This window comes from Phalacrocorax carbo, chromosome 1 (assembly GCF_963921805.1).
Source record: "Phalacrocorax carbo chromosome 1, bPhaCar2.1, whole genome shotgun sequence".
NCBI classification, from domain to species: Eukaryota; Metazoa; Chordata; class Aves; order Suliformes; family Phalacrocoracidae; genus Phalacrocorax; species Phalacrocorax carbo.
In genome coordinates, this window is record NC_087513.1 from 127,225,377 (window position 1) to 127,239,291 (window position 13,915).

The window sequence follows — 13,915 nt, forward strand, 5'->3', positions numbered from 1 at the left end:
CCAGACCAACAAAAATAAACAAATGTTATGACTGGTGACCTGAATACTGACAACCTGCCTTTGCAGACAATGTCATTGAGTAACCAAGGTGTCAGGACTGCAAACACTGTTTTCCTTAACCTACCAAAGTCATGACTGAAAGCCTCGGAGAGAGGGAGGTAAAGCATGGTCTTTAAAACCAGTTTGTGCTGTTATATAGCTGTGAGTGACCTATGAGTGACTGTAATTCATAAAGCTTCTAATTTAATGTTAAGTTGTTAGAAAAATCAGTATCCAGTCCTGTCCTCTGCCCAGCGCACACAGAAGAGCATGGAAGTTATTTGGCAATGTGAAGTGGAAATTAACACTGTAGAAGAGTTTGGTGCTGGTGGCTGCCCTGTTGCTGCTCTCTGCCTGCCCTTTCTGGTGTTAAAACACCTGATTTGGTGCCACACTCTCTGTGAGGGAGAGGACACTCTGAAGCTTTTATCAAGTAAAGCTGTTGGATACTGTTCAAGTCCTTTGAAGCTGTACAAGAATTTTGGCAGGAATGCATCAGTGCATCTTAAAATGAACAATTGTATTCATATTTTGGTCTTTCCATTATCTGTTTGGCTCGTCCTATTTCTGGCCTAAGATTATGGAACAAGTGGGTCTGAAATATCTAGACTTCCTCATGGAGATTTGCCATTGAAGCAGTTCCACTGACAGGGCAGCTACAGCGTTATCTGAGTGACGGTTGTTTAAACATTACCTTGTACTACCAAGGTTTCTCTCTGCAGCAGTTATAACATAGACCTTGCTCATGGAAAGAGGGAAACTCACGGCTTTCCTTCCACCAGACTTTTTTTGTATCCCATTAGTATTCTTTATAGGGAAGGCTGAAGCCAGTGCAGAATGAAAGCATTTTGAAATGTCTGCATTTGTGTAGTATCTAAGGCACATCTCCCCAGAAAGTCAGTCTAGGGCTAAGCTGAGATAAATTTTTTCAGCTTAAAATAATGTTAATAGAAGATGAATGTGGCCTTAAAAGAAAACAAACCAGGTTGCAGAAACACAAATCTAATTTTAAGGCACTCTTCCCTCTCTGCCCACAAAAGAAAAAGGCGGGTGGGGTGGGGGGAGGAGAGGAAGGAGGAAAAAGCTCAATCTAGCATTTATATGACACATGTATGTATATACATGTGTATATATAGCTACGTGTGTATGTGTATATACGTTGTTGGCACATTATATTTTAATTGTAAGGTATCTTTTTTGTTTTGCAAGGAAATTGGATATAGCAATTTCTCAACTATGGCACATGCTCAAGCATCTATAGATGTACCCATATGATTATAGATAAGCTCAATGTTTTAATGTTATAATTATATTGGAATAGGCATATGTAGATTAAAAAACACAATTAATATAATGTTATGTGTAACCTCTTAATATGACCTCTTTTTGTGACACCCTTATGGGTGGGTATTCATGCAAAGACTTGTTAAAAAATAGGCAAGGTTCCTGTTATGGTTCCTCATCTGAAAAATTCTTCTGGAATGTTAGAAAAGACAAGCATGTTGCATAACTTGTCCACCTTATTTTATAGCAATTAGTCACGTCAAAGAAATTTACGCAGCCAGGCCACCAAAGCTTAATTCAAAACTTCAAAAGCGGAAGTTGATGTTTCTGGTGTGTAGCTTTGTATTTCTCTGTACTGTTGATAATCTTTTGCATTGCTCTGTATTGACTCCCGTCTGTTCCTTGTTTTTTATGTGTGTACTCTCTCCTAATTTCTGTCTTATTTTTTGTTCCCGTTCATATGCGCCTGTCCACTTCCCTCTTCCGTTTCCTCCGTGTAGAGTCATATCCTCCATTCATACGTGATTGCTGGGGATCATGAAATGAGGTTTTTCTCATTCCCTCACCCGACTCCATTTCTTTCTAATCTGAGGCTTTCTTCTAATTTAAGGTGGCCAAAGTGAAGAGAGTCAAGTGGTAGTCAGGCCAGAAACAGTGTTGCATAGCTGTTTGTGCTTCCCAGTACCATTTTCTTTTCTTTCTTAGCTAGTCGTCTTGGGTATGAGGGTTGTAGTGAATATAGTATGCAGGCAGTCTTTGCAATGGATGTTGATTTTTGCACTGTTGGTTATATGGGCTGCTAATAAACCTACACAGGTCACTTTAAATTTAAACTAATGCTAGTTAGTATCTCCTTTTATCTCTGCGGGAAAATGAATACTTCTTTACAGGTATAAATATGCTTTGCGATAAACTTTCACATTTTTTGGCATCAATAAGAAAATTAAGATGGTGTGTTACAGAAATTGTCTGTGTCCTGTCCTGTAACGCTCTTCCATATATGCAGTTATCAACAAAACAGCAATCTTTGATTCAGTCAGTGTATTCACTGTTAGTCATCACAAAGGCCTGTCAAGGGTATTACAGAAGCAGGAAACCTGATGTTTAAACAGTTGATCTAGAACTCTTTTCTCCTCTTTCTACCTTAGGAATGGCTTAATTCAAATAGTTCAAGTTTTCTTTGGTAGTATAAGCAATAAGATTTTATTTTTAAAAGTTTCTGTTGTCGTAATCACTCATTCTATGGTTAATTCATAGCATGGTTGACTAAAAGGGGTGTGTTTAAATCTTGTAGTTCTTGTACAGCTTCAGCTGACTCTGAGAGGATGGCCAAGCTTTAACTTCACTGTGAAATTGTTTGCTGAGCCACCCAAGTAAACCAAATAACTGGTTAAAAATTCAAATGGTATAGCCCTGAATGCATGAAGTACAGCAGTGTGCCTTTAATGTTGTGCCTCCCCTTTAGGGGAGGTTTAGGTTGGATGTTAGGAAAAATTTCTTCACTGAAAGAGTGGTCAGGCATTGGAAGAGGCTGCCCAGAGAGGTGGTGGAGTCACCATCCCTGGAGGTGTTCAAAAAGCATGTAGATGTAGCACTTCAGGGCACAGTTTTGGGGGCATGGGGGTGTTGGGTTGATGGTTGGACTTGATCTTAGAGGTCTTTTCCAACCTTAATGATTCTATGGAAGTATCTACAGGCTCAGATGACTCACGCAATTGTGTTGCTTTTACTCTGCAAATGGACAGTAGTTTCTTTCAGATTTATTGATAGCAATCCATTTTTTAGAGCAAAGATTTTTAATAGGGAAAAGCCCAAATCAAAGTGAGAAGGTGAAGAAAAGTGAGGGAGACATTTAGGCTAATTATGTGAATAGCCATTTGAATGTGTAATAGTTGATTTATGAGTGTAGTTAACTCTGAAATTTTACAAGTTCTATGTGGTAAACCACATGACCATTTGATATTTTTTTAAATCATGACTGTTGTCTTCACTAGTATTTTCAAAAAGACTGAATACTTACTGCTCTGAACTCCTGCAAAAGTACATACAGTATTTCATTTCGTGGAAGTCTCTTGTGGAGGGACTCATTGTATTTGGATGAGTGTAAATAAATATATCTTGAACAAGGCCTGTTCTAAATGTCTTACAAGCAGAGTCAAAGCGTAGGAATGAATTTGTGATGTAGGAGCAGGGGCTAATGCTGAGATTTACTTACCTTATATAGGAGCTATCAAACATCTGTTCTGCTGGAGCAACATTAAATTCCCATTGAGCTGGTCGAGATTCAGACTGCTGACCTGCAAAATAACTCTCCCTCCATAGCAATACTTGGAGACATTTGAGAAGCGTTAATCTCTCACCTCTGAGAAGGAAGTTCACTTTCTGGAAATTTGTGTATTAAAGAGTATGCCAGTATTTTTGTAGTTTGTTAGCTAAGTTTCCCTCTAGTATGAACCTCATCTTCTAGTAATTGTTAAACCTGGAAATATTAATAGCAGACTGTACTTCAAAAAAATGCTGAAGCTTATGATCCATGGATTTGCAGTAGACCTTTTCCTATGATTTATAGTGTGTACTCAGTTTCATATTTTCTGGTATCCTTCCTGGCTCATTTTGATTCCCAAAATAGGATATAACAGCCAAAAAAAATTTGCATCGCTATAAAACTGTTCCTAGCAGTGCCAATGCTTAGAGTTTATGAATTAGGAAATCTGACAATGTGTATGTTCACAGCAGGTTTTTTTTCCAGCCACAGCCTGTATTTCACATTCAGTCAATAGTTGTAGATCATGTGTCCTGGTAAGAAAGGCAGTTCATCGTCCTCATCGTTTTTGCTACTAACATGCTAGTTGTGATAATCTCAGGTTTATCTGTGAGCCATACATACTTGCTTGTGTTTGCAACTTCTAGTTTCACCTAGTGTTCTGCAGAACTCTTCTGGAAATTAGTACTTGTTGCATAGTAGTATCATTCCTGAACTGTCTCACTGCCTTGAAAACTTACTTCTTTTGTAACTTTGTTATGTAGCAAGAGCTGCTTCTAGTTGCTTCTTGAAGTGAGAGGACCATCAATTTGTAATGAAGTATTAACTAGTATCTAATGTGGCCTTTCAATATATAAGAGGCTTATAAGAAAGGTGGAGGGGAAACTTTTTACCAAGGCCTGTAGTGACAGGATGAGGGGTGATGGTTTTAAACTGAAAGACAGTAGGTTTAGGCTGGACCTAAGGAAGAAATTTCTTATGGTGAGGGTGGTGAGACACTGGAATGGGCTGCTCAGAGAAGTGGATGCCCCATCGTTGGAAGTATTCAAGGTCAGGTTGGATGGGGCTTAGAGCAACCTGATCTAATGAAGATGTCCCTGCCTTCAGCGACAGGGTTGGATCAGGTGATCTTTAAAGGTGCCTTCCAACCCAAACCATTCTATGATTCTATGATCTACTTCGCAGAGTTAGTTACTGGCCAAGAACATCTTAGCTACTTGCTAAAATGAGTATCATTGTTCCAGTTAAGTAGTCTTCTCATTATCATTCAGTTTTTAATATCTCCTGGTGTAATGTACCATGTAGCTGTTAAAAGTACATTATACTTTGTGGACATTTGACTTGTATATAGGGTAGAGATAATTTTCACTCCTTTTCCTTCCACAGCAGTAGAATAAATAAGGTCTGTTATTGCTGAATACTAATCCTACCTTAAAGGCCACAGAATAATGTGTGACTTGTTTTGAAAATGTTAGATCTTTGTAGAGCAATACTTCTAACTCCTTTTCCACCCAGCGACTTGGTGTCTCAGTGCCTCAACTTGTTTTTCTTTTTTTTAATCTGTGTAAACACTAAACTGTTTATATTCTTCCCATGACATTTTTTTGTAACTGCTATCATAGATGGAAGAGGAAGAACAGTAAACAGATAACACAAGTCCATTTAGATGTTGATGGCTCACAGGGATGATGGATTGCAATGAAAGGGAGAAAAGCAAATCAAATGCCAAAGCACACAAAGCAACACAAAATACATGCCTAAGAGGGAATAGTGTTTGATTTTGATTCTGAATTTTAGTAACAACCTGTATCATTAGCATGCTTGCCTACAGGCCACAGACGAAACCTTATTATGCTTGCGTCCTCTTTCTAGGTAGTATCACTGCGGAGCCAAAATCTAATTTCTTCCATCCAGGTTTTTCTTACCTCAGAATTGCATATTGCTTTTGTATGATGAAGACACACTGTATCACAATATTCCTCGTTTATAGAACCTGTGGAAATAGTTTCAGACATGGATAAAACTGATCATTGATTAAATTTAAGCTAATAGGGGGGGAAAAAAAAGAAATAAAAATCCAAAACCAAGAGAAGGAATATATTCATTGCTCTACACTCCTGTTTCATCAGTGTGAGATAACAGTATTCTCGTCATGCTGGTTTTAATGAATTGCATTCCATTTCAGTACTCCAAGCTGTTCTAGGCCATCAAATGACACATCTGTGGAACTACTGTATGGCTAAATGGACAGGAATAGTGAACCAAGGATTGTCAGGTGAGCTTGTATAACTTTACCATAGTGTAAGAGATCAGCTGGTCAGCAGTGATAGCTTGTCAGCTTTATTTTTGGTTTTATTTTACTGTATACCTCTTTATTGTGCTTCACATTGCCTTCCTACCATCCAGGAGCTTTATTAATCTGTTGATCTTCTTTTATAGAAGTGAATAAATGTTCATCGTAAGACAGCTTGCCAAACCATGAAGTTGTGTTTTTAGTGACGTAGCTAGTCCTTCAGAGCAGTGACAGCAGCATGCTGAGCTCAACTTTAAATATTGACTGCTTCTCTTTTGCTCTGTATGAACTGACAAAATGTCTTCAAATTCTATTTTATGTCTTTCCTACTCTGTGAAGCAATACGGTCCCAAAGCTGTGGGATAATTCACCCTGTAAATAAAAAAACTTCTGTAACAAATGGTCATTGTGATTGAGGTGGGAGAGTTGGTCTTAGCTATATGTAATCCTAAAAATTAATTTAGCTGGACCGTTGCTGGGAAAAGTAATGCCTGTTTTTTGTCATGCATCATGTTTAAACAGAGCAAATGTGTGACTAAAGATGGTTGTGAGGAAAAACTGGTCGCTTGGCACTGTTACAACAGTTTAGTTTCTTGTATTTCTGAGATTTTAAGGTCTTCCAGCTAGCAGATCTTTATAACGGTGTCACATTGCCATAAAAGTATTTGCCTTCCTTTGCTACAAGAGCAATCCAAAGTCTTCGGTGGCTTGATGTGAGTGTACTGACATTCATGGGATGAGCTGGTTAATCGTTTTTCTTTATTTGAATGGTTAAATAAATGGAAACATATTGTACAAAATTGTTCTTTTTATTATTCCCAGTATCAGTAGAGTGTGTGGTGACTTTAAACCATTTACAGTCAGTTTAATATTCCACTGCAGGCACCTTTGAATTTAAGCCAACAGCGATTCCAGAGGCTGCTCAAGGATTAGAGGTGAGATTACGTGATTGCATCTGCAGCCAGGTCACATGCCAGGCATGTTTACAAGGCTATAATTGGGTGCAGATGCCTATTAAATAGTAGGTATGTATGGGGTGGGATGTTAAAAAACATGGTTTTGCTTAGTTAATCCTTTGTGCAAAGCAACTCCATTTGAGTCATCCTCTTCTCATTTCATGGTTTTATACAAGCCTATTTACAAAAATGTTGCTATTTAACAGCTTTTCTGTCGTATGTTTGCAGTCATTGTAGGAAGCACCACAGTAATTATAAACCTTAACATCTGCCTGTGTATTGAAATACAGAAGTGGAATTGGGATGTGATCATGTAGTAATGTAAACTTTGGCTGAAATAGTATTTATTTGTTAAAACCACAGCGTTAGGTAAAAACCAAAAGATTTAGAAGGCACTTTATTAGACAAGGTATTAATATCTGTCGGCTGAGCTAATTCCCTTCTTGTCTTCCCATGTTTTACTATTGGCATGCAGTGTATGAGGGTATTCTTGCCTTTGGAAGGGTGTAACCAATGCGTCAACGGAGATGTAGAAGGTGTATCAGTGGTGAAGAGCTGGATGCCTATAATCAGTTGGTCCGTCACAGTTTTCAGAAAGAATTTTTGTAGAGAACAGTATTGCATAGACTGTGGGGAAGTGACATGGAGTTTGAAGTGCAGGTTCAGTTCTGACCTCTTGCTGGTGGCATACCTTCTGAGCTCTGCTGACAGTCAGCTTTCTTGCAGTGCCGCAGCCATGTTCTCTAACTTCAGTATTGGCAGCCCTTGGCAAAATCTCCATCCTGACATAGTGCTGTTCATACAATAACAGCTTTGGTTCTTTTGTTCTAAGCCTGCTTCAGGTGAAGGTGCATTTTTGTTACGGCTTTAACTGATCACTTGGCATACCTGTGCTGAAAAGAGGGAGGTGTTGTTCCTGGTCCTGTATCCCTTTCCCCTTTTTACCCTTTTTTTCTTCCTTTTCACAATGATGTGACACTCAGTGGGTCATGCGTTGTACAGGGTAAGCTTATGAAACCAGCAAAAAGTTGTGTTTTTTTTAATGTTGTTTTAGCAGGTGGTGTTAGTTCAGCTGAGTTGACTGAAGTAAGAAGAATAGTCGAGAAAGCTGTTCAGTTGTGTATGAGTTGTAACTCACTAAAACTTATCTCACAGCTTTTTCGTGCTGCCTCATATGCAGTAAATCTTGGCATCCTTGGAGGACTGTAGCCAAATCTCTGTGACTCTGAAGGCATTAGAAGTTTGTCCACACATATTCTAGAAGGTAAATTGACATCTGTCCCCTAAGCAGCCCTTACTTATAGGGTAACTTCATTCAAGAAACTGTAACAAGTATGTAATTTGCTGAATAGTTTTCAATTTATATACATGTAAATGTAAATAAAAACTTCTAAATCCTTTCCCAGTAAGACAGTAAGACTTAACTTGCCCAAATGTATTTCTTTATTCCCAGATAATAAGTGCTTTGGACTAGTTGCTGAATTTGAGTGCTGAAGCTAGAATAGGTGATGTTCTACTTTTGAGAGAGGTGGAGAGTTTTCACTGTCTTTCTTGGCCCATAGGGCTTAATAAAGATACTTCTAGTAAGTAGGCTAATCTTTTAAATGCAGCTTAAATTTTTGTTTGTGTTATAACAGCACAGTGAAATAATTTTCACGGTTGGAAAAATAATAGACTACTTGGAGGATCTGTTATGTGCTGGCAAAAGAGGACACTGTAGTTCAATACCTGGATGACTTTTTTGGTAGGATTATTTCCATATAAGAAGGCGTCTTGAATTTAGGCATCTAGTAGAAAGTAATCATGAAATGTGAACTTCCTATTAAATGTTGTTAATAAGCAACTAATTTTCCCAATTACATATAAAAAAGTTGTGATCTGTAACTTTTTTACTTTCTAAGATGTGTACTCTGATTTTGCTACATACTTCAGTATTATTACTTTGTAGAGCAAGTCTAGTAACATGAGGGTTTTTTGTGCTTTGAGCATGGATGGTCTGTGTTCTTCTAAAACTTTTCTAAAAGCTTTTCAGACTAGAGCAGATCTTTTCGAAAAAGATGGAATAACTTATTCCTGAGATCAACTTCAGCAAAATAATGGGAAAATAAATGAGTAGGAAAAATGCAATGACAAAACTGAAAAAAATAATATTAAAAACTGTAGCTAACATGGCCAAACTGAGAGAAACGTCTCATGGATTGAAAGTACCTCAAAAGGAATATGATTCATAAGATGCACTCACAAATTCTTTTCCTTTAATAAATTAATATAGAACAAAAGATTTAAAATGTCACTCAGATTTGGAACTCATGCTGTGCAGCTAGTTAGTCTAGCATGGCTTTGAAAATAAAATGGCATGTTTTAGTAAAGCAATTACAAAGCACTGTTAAGCTTTTATTATTGTTCTTCCATTTAAATTATTTTTCTTTTGGACGTAATTTACCCTGCCAGTTTGGGTAAAAGTAAAATTCTGTACTGATGTAGATTAATGAAACTGAATTTTAGAATTTCCTATCTTTTTCTGCTTCCTCAGTTCCTGTCCTCACTCTTCACAGTTCTCCCTCTATTCACTACCAGAAAAATAAGGAAAGTTCCAGTTCACGGAAGGTGTTCAGATTGTTATTGCTCTTCTGTATGGCTCAGAACAGGGATAAAGTTCTGAGTAGCACTGATATCATTGTTACTCAGAAGTTTTATGCCTAAACGCTAGTAGCAAATATAAACAGGAGTGAGTTGTTGGTGTTGGCAAATGATATTTAAACATGTAAAAATTAGGAATGACTGTCATGAGTTTGGATTGTATAACTGTTTATTGGGTTTGCTACTTCATATTTATTGCAAATGAGTTTAAATGTCTCTAAAGTCAAAGTTGCCTTTGCCTGTAGAGATGTTACATATGTTAACTTTTCCTTTTACCTTACTGATTTGTGTTAATATTAATTTTGTTCTTTCTGTTCTGAAGACTTAGTAATTAAGATGTTGATATTGTTTTACTGTTCACCTAAATTTCATGGTATCTTCGTACTCCGGTTCCTGCAATGTTTAGACAGAATAGAGCATCCAGCTTTGCTAGCTTTCCCTGAACACTTTTCTACCTCTTGTCTAAAAGCCTGTCAGTCCATTGCAAGTGTTTGAAGGAATTGCCCTATGAGTGCATAAGTAAAAAAGTTCCTACTGCATTTATGAATCTGAAGGCCAAAATTTACCTTCAGCACTTTGGTCAGAGGAGAACAAGTAGGAAAAAAATAGATTAATTTACAAATATTGTGTTGAGTTCATGTGAATGCCATTCAAGAAATCCACTTTTTGTCTGTAGGTGTCAGCATGCATTTGATTAGAAGTCAAGGCAATAAATTTAAGAATTACATTTCTGTAGTGTTTAGAGGAAAAAATGAGGTTCTTTGCCCAACTGTACTTAGATCCATCTGTGTTTTTTCATCCTTGTAATCTAAAGATTATTTAAATCTTTGAAGATGAAAGAATTTACATATCATGTATTAGAAGCAGGATGTCTTTGAGGTGTTGCTTTTATAAACTAATTTGTTTATTGCTGTGTTTTGTCTTGTTGTGGTTTTAATTTTATCCTTCAAGGCCCAGCTGTTGTTGTTATAAAACTCTTAACAATTAACTTTAAATTCAGGAGGCCTGAGAAACTGTCTTGCAGGTAACCTGTTTTCGGGAAATTCACTCAGGAATTATTTTAGTTGCTGCATACATTGTAAGTGCATAAGTGCACACCAGTACATAATTTATAAACTTCCAGGTAGGATGTATTGTCCTAATTTATTTTTCAGTTGGATCTCATTACTGATGATTCATGTATCTTCGTTTTGGTGATCTAATGCTTCAGAAATAACAGTAGTGAAATGGATTTCCTTCCATATATATATATGAACACATCTGTGGGGAGTATCAAGACTATAGTAGTTCTACTTTTTTATTAATTCTTTTAGCAAAGAGGCATCAGTTGATTGATGGAACTGTTGACTATTAACTTGCAAGGTACACAAATGGCTTAAGGAAAGAAGATTAAATTTAAGATACTGTTTTCCTGTACATATAATTTAGGCACATAAAAAGTGTGAAAAACTGATTAGTGTACTTGTTTAGGACTTGAGTCATGCTTTGTATAATCCCCAAGATTCACTAGAGACTAGAGGTCATCTCTGTGTGTTAACACAGCAGAACCAATTCTGGCACAGCATCCTTTGTTTCTGCCCTTAGAACTGCCGTGTATGTAGCAATGTTAATTTATTCCATCCTCATGAAATAATTTTCAACTAGAGTTTGGGTATCCTCAACTCATTTTTGAAAGTTACAGGTGAAGTGGCTTGCCTTCATTATGACTTTGGGTTGTTTTTTGATGTGTACTGCTCTGCAAACTTTCAGTAATGATAAGGTTGGTAGTGTAGTGCACCTTGCCATGTCCCTTAGCCTGTGCCTGCCGTGAAAAAAAGCAGCTTTGAAGGATTGCTTTCTTAACCTCCTGTTTCTCAGTAGGAGCTCATGTTGTCTAAGCACCTTAGCTGTGTAGTCTGCGCTGTAAATCCTTGGCTCTCTGAACAACTTGCTTCTCCACCTGCCTGGTGCTGTGGAGCAACATGGGAAGCAAGTACTGTATTCCAGCCAGTTTGTGCCTGCTTAGAGTGGAAAACATGCCATCAGCTGTAGGCAGGTCAAGCAGAACAGGCAGGGCAAAATGCTGGGCTCCTAGATATGGCAGTAGTGAATTTTGTAGTATTGGCTGAAAAAGAACACATTTCCACAGTAGTGTAGCCATGGAATCCAAGGAGTTCTGAATGATTGTGTGTTCGTGCTTCTCAAGACAATTATTTTGGGTTTCTTGCAGACTTTTCAAGGCTATCTGGGTGACCGTAAAGGCTAGAAGCTTCAGCTCTTCAAAATGAGAATGAAAACTTCTGTTATCCATTATTTGTGTTTAGAAGAGAACTCTGATAAAATTCATAGTTGGCCAATAACTGCCAATTACTTTGAGTGTTACACCTCTACTCACCACATATAATCAGGAAGTGTTTAGAAAAACATCAAAGAAATTATTAATTTAGATTATTATAAAAGTATTGTAGAAAAACATTGTATGTGTTGATGATGGATCTTCAGTCTGCTCGTTCATGTTACACTTGACTTTGCATTTGGAGAAGTGATGCAAAGGCTTTAGCATGTGCAAATGAAATTCTTAAAATTGTTATCTTCTATTTCACATTTTCAGATACTGTCATTATTACTCCACAGGGGTTTTAACTGCAATTTATTCTGGTAGGGTACTCCTCCATTACTGCACTTCATCCGCTGCCTCTTGGGAAAAGGAGAGTTGTCTAGAACCACACAGAGCTCAATTGTTGTCAAGCTTTCTTTGAGAATTCTTGTGGTGGTCTGCCTTTCAGAGTATGATGTTTGTTTGTCATTTATGAAAAGAAGTTTTATAAAAGATCCCCTACTGTGAGTGTAGATACAAAGTTTCAGCTGGCTTTTGTAGTCAGTGGAAACTTGTTTTCCTTTAAAATAAAAGGAGTCTGCAGCATTACTGCAGTGGACAGAACTGCATTGTGATTATACAATGCAAGCTTATTGTAGTGCTTCTTAAATCACAGCAGGGTAATTCACATATCTCGCTGTCCTTTCAACCTGTCTCATTTATCTTGAAAGAGTGTGACCGATGTTGGATACTACAATATATCAGATATGACAGAGAGCCACCCTTTCTGTAAGCATATGTGTTATTTAACGAATGCTAATGTCAATTAAGAGCTGTCCACATACAAGGTATCCAGACAGTGGAGCGGACTTGAGTTCTGGTTTGGTGGTGGTGGTGGTTATTGTTTTGCCCCTTTTCAGAGAAAGGAAGTACTGTTTAGCAAGAGGTGAAAAAAGGAAGGCATGGTTATTGAATATTAAAAATAATTTTTTTTAAAAAGGCAAAGCTTTTTCTACCCTGAAGCTGTTGTTTTATATTTCTTTGAATGTATGTGTTCTATTTTCTTGCCTATGAAAACTAAGAGACATTCTTAGGAAAGATACAGGAAACTTGCAGGTTTTTAGTGCATTAAGGTATGTGTATGTTTGTGCTGATCTGTGGTACTGCTCACTGCTCCATACTGCCGTTAGAAGTTCAGCTTACAAGTGAAAGCTGACTGGAATACCTATACTATGTGCTACCCACCATTGCACTGAGGTTGAGAAAAGCATGATTTAAACTTGGGACTTTGAGTAGCTAATATGTACCTTGAGCACCAGCTCTGCTGGTACCTGACCTTCATTTCCATTTTTGAACACAGCACTACATTGTCTGCATTTACAAATTCAACTGAGTAGTGACATTGGAAAGGCGTTTGAAGCTTAGCAATAATAGGTGTGTTACAGGGGCTATGTCATGCACCACCTTCACTCAAAGTCTTCATGAATCTTTACTTAAGGCTTAACTACCTGTTGATTACTGCTGTGATCATGAGCCACAAGTGAAAAAACCATTTACCTCAGGCAGTATTTGCCTTCTAGTAGTCCTTGGTTATTGAAGTTCAGATAGAATCTTTGTGTTGTGGAATACAAGAATCCTAAAATGGGTAGAGGGTTTTTTTGTCATTAATCATGTTAGTGTGAATATAATTGGTGCTTTCCAAACTCTTAGAGATGCTTATCATAATCCTAAAAAGTAGTCTTTAAATTCTGTTTAACTCTTGTTGTGTTTCACAAAAATTGCTTCCAACTTCTTGGATTTGTGGTGATATAAAGAGGAAATAGTTTAAGTCTTATTACTAGAGGAGTATTTTTGGATAATTGTGCTACTTCGTTTTCCAGCCTGTTATTTCTAGTATGTTGTAGATAACAAAGACATGCATGCTTTGTGATAATTTCAGACTTCTCTACAAGCTGTTCAGAATTTCACTGGGAGTAAATATGTAACAATTCCATTTTATGCAGGTCAGACTAATTAAAGTTATGCCTATGTGGTACCACAATGGGACTGTGTAAAGAACTGAACTAGTACATACCAGTGAAACGTCATGTAGACGTAGCTGTGATATGTTAAGTGTTTTAATACTAGAATTTGAGACATGATGA

At 37.3% G+C, this 13,915-nt stretch overlaps 1 protein-coding gene across 6 annotated transcripts in view; it reads left to right on the forward strand.

Annotated features, from left to right (window-relative positions):
* Positions 1–13,915, forward strand: part of TAB3 (TGF-beta activated kinase 1 (MAP3K7) binding protein 3) — a 49,268-nt gene that overhangs the window by 14,295 nt on the left and 21,058 nt on the right. For 3 of the 6 annotated variants that reach the window (XM_064473700.1, XM_064473706.1, XM_064473676.1), the window contains exon 2: positions 5,772–5,861. The exons of 1 other annotated variant lie outside the window; for it this stretch is intronic. The gene's annotated coding sequence lies outside the window, so the exon portion shown is untranslated. Of the gene's footprint in view, positions 1–5,771; positions 5,862–6,761; positions 6,815–7,990; positions 8,100–13,915 lie in introns of those variants that run through there. 2 more of the 6 variants (XM_064473683.1, XM_064473698.1) reach the window with 2 other exon arrangements.